Source organism: Neovison vison, chromosome 4 (assembly GCF_020171115.1).
Source record: "Neovison vison isolate M4711 chromosome 4, ASM_NN_V1, whole genome shotgun sequence".
NCBI classification, from domain to species: Eukaryota; Metazoa; Chordata; class Mammalia; order Carnivora; family Mustelidae; genus Neogale; species Neogale vison.
In genome coordinates, this window is record NC_058094.1 from 184,808,196 (window position 1) to 184,816,367 (window position 8,172).

The window sequence follows — 8,172 nt, forward strand, 5'->3', positions numbered from 1 at the left end:
TCTATATAATACATTCAGGAGCTCCAATCAGGGTGGTCCAAAGGAAATTGTTCATATGAGGATTATGAACACCTTTCATTAAAAGATAAAATATATGAGTTTGTTTTTTCATTTTGAAAAGACTTTTTTCTGTTGTGTATTTAGAACTGGATATGTGAGACCAGAGACTCATCGGTGTGAGCTTCCTGGATGAGGAAGACTTTATATTTAGCTTTAAGTGGGCCTCCCATCTCTAGACTCTGATGAAGAAGAGGGAAGAAGAGGGAGAGGACAATGTGCTGGAGAAGTTCATGGTAAGGAGGGGACTGCAGGCTGGCAGATCACCAGGAGGAAAGCAAGCAGAAGCTGCCAACTAAGGCTTTGGAACACCTTCATAAGGCATTTTGATTCCACTTTGTAGAAAGTAATCAAAATTAGGGTAGATAACTATCCAGAATACTTTTCCCCTCCCAGGAGGACCAATAGGTTAGGACTGTACCCATTTATAAGATCAAGCCTGCAATTGTGTAATTTTAAAATTTTACACTACCTCTTTCATTCATGGTTTTATTGTTTCAAAAAACATTTTTTTCTTAAAAATTCTTTTTGATTCACAAAACATTGGCATTTTCCCAGGTTCTGTATCTTGTTTGGGATCGCATCCAAGTCTATAATTGCTGCAGATAACCCACAGCAGACATATATATCAGTGGAACTTACTCACATGACATCTCTACCTCACTGTTCTGGAAGAACTGAAAACCATGCTAATGGCAGGTAGGGCAGCGAGTGCAATACACAATCTGCGGCTAAGGTTTGTAATTACAGAGTTTTAAAGCAGTGCTAATTATGCAGTGGGAGGAATGCCCTGATTTAATCCCAACTCAGTGAAATCAGAAACCGAGTAGAATTGGTGGGATGAAAAGATCATGGTTAAGATGAGATAATTTGACAAAGTGTCTTGCTGGGATTTATATGCTTTACAGATGATTCATTACATTCTCATACCATGGGTACAGTTTTAAATTTTTTAAACCTCAAGATAATTTATAGTAAATTAAGGGAAAGTGTTGACTTAAATTTGGAGTTAATTAGATTAGAGACTTTTGCTTTCTTTAAACCCCCTTACAGATGAAATTTCACCCAAAAGTTTGGAAACCATTGAAGAAATTTTAATACCATGCTTCCAAACGATACGGGGAAAAAGGGGACAAAAATCTAGTTGTGTGTTTGCTAAATGCTTTCATAACCATGATGATTCTATACACAGGGTAGTTTTCACTTCTGTGACTGTCCTTGCTGAACAGTGACTCATATCACAGGTCATCTGAATGTCTCTTTAACGTCATACGTCCATTGTTCACATTGTTCATCCCATTGTGATTTGCATTTCAAGAACAAAGACTCTATTTTACATCTGCAGTTAGGACATTCTGCTTCTTGTGCTTCGAAACACAATGTGAACTCAGCAAGGCTGATTTTGCCACATTCTTAGAAAGGAATTATAAACCTAACGAACAGTAGCACTGACTAAAGCATTGTCAGAAATAATCCTGAGGGACAGCTGGATGGCTCAGGTAGTTAAGGGTCTGCCTTCTACTTGGGTCATGATCCTAGGGTCCTGGGATAGAGTCCTGAGTTAGGCTCAGGAAGCCTGCTTCTCCCTCTGCCTACCACTCCTCCTGCCTGTGTTTTCTCTCTTTCTCTCTGACAAACAAATAAATAAAATCTTTAAAAAAAAAATAATTTTCCAGGGTGCTGGATGGCTCAGTGGGTTAAAGCCTCTGCCTTCAGCTCAGGTCATGATCCTGCTCCTGGCATCAAGCCCCACATCAGGCTCTCTGCTCAGTGGGGAGCCTGCTTCCTTCTCTCTCTCTCTCTCTCTCTCTCTCTCTCTCTGCTGCTCTGCCTATTTGTGATCTCTGTCTGTCAAATAAATATATAAAATCTTTAAAAAACAACAAAAAAGTAATTTTCCCAAGATGCTCAGAGGAAACTATTGGTCCCTTCAAATAAACAAACAATAAAAATGAGCAGAAAGAATTTCAAATAAAAAGTGAATCAGAAAGGAATAGGTAAAAGAGTGGGAAGTAATATCCAGTGACCACAGGACTCTTTTTATGAGGAAAAGAGAGAGAGAATAATATTTTTCCCTAGCTAAGTCAGATCAGATCAGATCAGAAACTAACACAAAAAATGCTGCCCTGTTGGATACAGTAAAGGAAACTGATCTTTTTTAAAAGTCTATTTGATTCATGGAAGATTTTATTATAAGTATACAAAATGTAGGAGATTCTTTCTTGGAATAAGCTCAAGTTTATCTCCATGGTAAGTAGAAAGTGGGACAAGAGATATTTTATACTGTTTGAGTGTCAACATACATGTACCTGAGACTAGAAACAGGGATACTGTGCCAGGCAAACTCTGTCACTAATAAGCTGGGCCATTCATTTGGCATCATTCTTCTTCTCTCTTCTCTGTAGTCCCCCACCCCATACTCTCTTTGCCTCCCAGCCATTGCTCATGCATTCTTGCTAGGCTCAGAGTCCTAGAAAAGGTGTGGCAGGAGGCACAGGGGCCTTCCCCAGCATCCTGCAGGCACAGCACATAGACAGCCACCTTGTCAAGACATGGTCCTGCAGATTTGGAATATGGGAAGAATAGCACTCACAATGAGAGAATATTGTCACTAAGGAGACAGGATGTAAGGAAACATCACAAGCCTTCCCTAGCAAAGGACGGCTGACCATTTGTACAGAAATGGAAACAGCTATAGACCATGATAAATAAGACAGAGGACATAAGAGATCCTTCTACATATTCAAACCAAGGAATCCAACCCTACTTCCAAATCGAATTGCACAGCAGAGAACAAAATCATGGACCCACCAATATCATGCCAGAGTTGTCAGAAAACCTCATGCAATAAAAAAGATTCATGAAGAAGTGATTTTCTCTGAGAGGTGTAACAAGACTGTTGTCCGTGAGAAAGATATTTCTGGCCCTAAAACTAGAGAGAGTCATGTTGAAGAAACGAAGGTCTCTGTTCATGAGAGGGGCCACCAACTGAGCTGTCCATTGAGTAGGGAATATGGAACCGAGCTTGGACCTCCTCATGCCTTTTTTAAAGGGATTTTCCTTAAGTTGCAATACCCTGGATCATTCATTTCTTTCCAGTTCCAGTCAACAAATATAACTGCCGATTCATACCCTAAAGACAGGCAGCAAGGAGTTCCCACACAATTTTCCAAGACACTCCATCTTAGTTGTCTTTCTGACTTGTTCTCGAGTCTTTGACAACCTGATGTCAGTTTATTATTCTGTAAAATGATGGGATGGAGGCCATATCCCAGCTTTAAAACTTTGTGAGTATTTTGCTATTTGGGGCAGCTGGTTGTAAAACTAGTTCATATAATGCTCGTTGTTTACTGTAAAACACAAAGGTACCACCTGTTCAGTGCTGATGGTCAGGCCAGGGAGGGTCAGGCCAGGAGCCAGGGAGGAGAAACATAAACTGCGATAAGGCTCCCACCTTATGGTGTTACCAAAACCATGTCATCATCTGGCCAGCAGCTGCGGTGATTCTGCTCCACAGGAACATCGAGGCTCATTACTAATGTTAGAATGAAATATTTAATAGTTTGTCCTGTTCCCTCTGCTTGGCGTATTCTTTGCCCACCACCTGCTGGGCAGAGCCTCAGTCTACCTGCAAGATTCAAGAGTCTCCCTCTGGGGAACTGTCAGGGAACTCCTTCCCCCAAAACACAGCTCCTGGGAACATCTGTGCGCCGGATGCAACCCCAGTGTTATTGTTGCGGTCTTCAAAGTGACTGTTTTCATTCTGCTGATTTTTTTTTTCTTATCATGCTATTAAGACAAATTCATCCCCAATCCTTTGGAAAATACTAAATTAAAACTTCTCATAATGCCACAACCCAGAGGAAGCACCTCTTTTTTTTTTTTTAAGATTTTATTTATTTATTTGACAGAGAAAATCACAAGTAGACGGAGAGGCAGGCAGAGAGGGAGAGAGGGAAGCAGGCTCCCCGCTGAGCAGAGAGCCCGATGCGGGACTCGATCCCAGGACCCTGAGATCATGACCTGAGCCGAAGGCAGCGGCTTAACCCACTGAGCCACCCAGGCGCCCCGAGGAAGCACCTCTTGAGTGTATTTTCTTCCAGTTATTTTTTTTTATTTTTTTCAAATATTTTATTTGTTTCTTTGTCAGAGAGAGAGAGAGAGAGCAAGCACAGGTGGGCAGAGTGGCAAGCAGAGAGAGAGAGAGAGAGAAGCAGGCTCCTGCTGAGCAAGGAGCCCCATGTGGGACTTGATCCCAGGACTCCGGGATCATGACCAGAGCTGAAGGTAGTGGCTCAACCGACTGAACCACCCAGGTGTCACCTTCCAGTTATTTTTAAAGCATACATTATGTGTATGAGTTTGTAGGTGTGTTTAAAACCCTGAGATGAAGCTTTATGTGTAATGTTTTTTCCCCAGCTGGGTGAGGGATGATGGGGAAGGACAGGTGAGCTTCAGCCTAACGGTATGACCATTACTTGGTCCCTCTGGAGACCAAGCCCTAAAAAGACTCTGTACAGCACTGAGTCCTGTTGACACACTCTTCCTGCCAGCAAATCTCCTCTGAGCACTTGCCACTCAGCCCATCCATAATCTCCTCCTTCCAGTTGCTGAAGCCAGAAAACTGGAAGTCATTCTTGGCTCCCTGCCTTCACCCAGTTCATCGGTCTATTCTGTATTTCTAAGAAACATTTTCAAATCGGAACATCTCTCTTCATCTCTCCTGCCACAGAGCAAATGCAACACCCTTTCCCCCATTTCTTGTGCCTGGCCCAGCCCACAGCCTTTTCACCTGCCATCTCTCTCCACTCCTGCCCGCATGGCGATCTGTTCCCCAACCCACCATAGGAAGAACTTTTTAAAAAAAAAAAAGTTGAAGGCTTTTTTAAAAGATTTCAAAATATTTCCAAATGGAAAGCTATACCGAGCATCTCCTTCCTCTGTTTAGTGCTCTCTGATGAGACAATACACTCAGGATAAAATCTGATTAAAAGCCCTAAAATTAAAAGTGCCTTAAGGCACCTGCCCTCCAAGGTCCAGCCTCTGCCCCTCCTTCCCCTGCGCTCTCTGTCCCCCCATCCCTCCGAAGCAGGCCCTTTCCAGTTCACTGAGCAACATTCTCTTTTCTATCATCCGGTTCTGTCTCCTGTTCTCCCAGCTGCCTGAAAACCCTTCTGGGGATCAGGTTGTTCAAGAACCCACAAGCTTGATGAACCCCCTTTTAGATCAGCTCTTTCTTTGCAGACTTCCAGTGCTCCTGAAGCCACAGCTACAACTTGAGCAGCCACATGAAATGGAACTCCAGTGGGCTTATCTCCCCTCCCCGCTGCTTTCCTTGTGAGGGTGTGGAAGGGACAATTCCACTGTACGGTGTTTTCACATGAACTAAGTCCACAAGAAGCATCTCCGACAGATAAGCTGCACGGCCCAGAGGAAGGCTTCAGTAAGTATTATCACCTGTTTTATTCTTCCTGCTGAATGATGGCTTGAGATGGCCTGGAGACATTACTGTGGTCTTCTTGAGAAACTGGAATGTGGAGGCTCCATTCCCCAGGGGAATCCCAAGAAGCTGAATGATGGCTTGAGATGGCCTGGAGACATTACTGTGGTCTTCTTGAGAAACTGGAATGTGGAGGCTCCATTCCCCAGGGGAATCCCAAGAAGTCTGCATTCTAGAAAATTGTGCTTATGTCCTTGTTCCAAAAACTCAAGGACAGGTGGACATGGGGGAGGGTCTAGGAGATGGGGATAAAGAAAGAACCAGAGGTCTAGGCCCCGAGATGGGGATTCTGTGTCACCATCTTTATGGTCAAGGAGTTAGCTTAAACCTAGGACTATTTAATGAATGCATTTATAGGGTTGCCAGATCTCCTAATGAGGGAGGTCAAGTCAGAAAATGAAGAGACAATTAGCTTGGTTGTTAGATGCAATGGTGGGTTTCAGGAATGCCTAGGCATGGTTTAGGTGCCTCCGGGACACCACTTTGTGAACAACAATATCTCGAAAGGCTGGGTAGTGACCATTCTTCCCGCACTTCTGATCTAGGAGAAAGATAAGGAAGCAGATTCATTCCCATCATCCACAGGGTTTACTCAACCTGTCCCCAGCTATGTAAATGTAGGGGGGGACATCACCTGGGACAACTTTTGCAGAGAAGATGATGCTGAGAATTTAGGGCAGGCCTCAGGTAGCTCACCGGCAGTTCCCTGGATGGTTTCAACCCCTCTGAGCCTCGGCCCTCTGTCCCTGGCGGGAAATCTGTCTCCGTCTGAGTTTGCAGAAGGGTGTGTTTTAATTGAAGGCAGCTGTTCATATCTTCACCCTTGAATGTATTCTGAGTTTCTTTTACACTGAGGCCAATTCTCAGGAATTAGATGGAGAGACTGCGGTGGGGGGGGCGCGGGGGAGGATGGAGACAGAAACAGCCACAGGGCAGGACCTGCAGTCTAATGAGGGTCCCAAAAGCCGTAAGAGGTCTGGAAGGAAGTGCCTGACATCCCCCAGTTGATCGTGGTAAGAACACGGGTGCGGTCGCCCATGATCCTGGCATAGCTAAGATTACAGGCACCAGGGAGTATTTGGAGGGAGAAAGACAGTTCTTTCCAGTCTCTAGGGGCACAGAGCTATGGCTTTTCAGGAAGAAAACGTAGAATGTAACACAATTGCAGGGGCACTTAGCTGTCTTATTTCTGCGATGTAATATTTAATTGAAGGGATCTATAATTTCAGCACAAATCCGCATGATTTGTACATACTACGAGTACATACTACATGCAAACTCCTATATAGGTCTTGGGACAAAATATGAATAAGACACAGATGTTTTTAGTGCTTCACAGACGTCATAAATTTAAGCCCTGGTTGTGTCCTTTCAATAATTACTTACTTCCACAAATATTTATTGAATTCATTCATTCTTTTATTTATTTGATGTGCCTCTTAGGTATTGGGCAATGAACTAAACTGCAGATGAAGGAGAAAAGAGGGTCTTAATCTGTACTCATTTATAGTCTCAGTGCAATACCGTGTAATACAAACAATGATCGTTTTGGAGACTGGTGTTGGATCAGGCAAGAACCATCCAGCCTATTTTGACGAATTAATTATATCTCGGGAATTGCGAGTGACTTGAAAGTGTTAAGCATGTTCACAATCCTGAACAACTGAGCCCTTTGCTTCCAGAATAATATCTCTGCCTCCTTGAGACAATACACAGGAGATGCCACCAGCAAAGTGTGATGTTCTATCTCTTAACCCCTCAAGGGTGCAGAGCTCTGGAGAGGTCAGAGTCTGCAGCAGCACTTGATGGAGGCTGGAGGGGGGAGTCTTCGAGGAGATCTCAACCCCTTTGACCTCTTGGGATACACAGATTCACTTCCTGGGAGCCAGTATGCCTCCAGCCCAGAACCAAAGCACCATGTCTACTCTCACCAAAGAAGGGATCCTGAGACGGGTTTTGCTATATGGTTCAACTTGTTCTCAGTTGGAGCAGAAACACCCATCAGCCAAACCTTTGACCTCAACAGAATTAGCTCACTTTATCACAGCTGTCAATGGATTGCTGCTTGAAGTTGTGTGCAAGGACAGAGCATGAGCAGGGAGCTGATGACGTGCTCTTCTTTTGGCAATCAGTCTATCGTGTAGGAGGGCTCATGAACTCAAATGCAGTCTCTCAGGAGCAACCGTCGATAGGGAGAGAGTCTGACGTTATACCACACGCCTTTCTACACGTGCACCTGCCTCCCTGACTCAGCAGCCTTCTTTGGCCCTTGCCTCTCAGGGAGATGATGAGCCTGGTTAAATTCACTGAAGCCAATCCGATTTGCATCCTTCCTTTCTACTCTTCATCCAGCCATCAAACTTCCTGTTCTTGAACTCATTGATTGGGATACTCATCCAAATACTTATTTTCAGGCTTTTCAAGCTAGAAAATGCTGTCTTGCTTTCCCAAACCATGGCTACTTCTCTGGTTAGTTTTAAGAATTACAGGACTCCTTCATTAGGCAGTGACTTCCCCAGGAGAAATGTACTACCCAGACACATCTACATCACCTCGTCGCAACTGCTGCCAAGTAGGACCAGATGCTGGGGATAGTTAGCATTTATATAGGACTA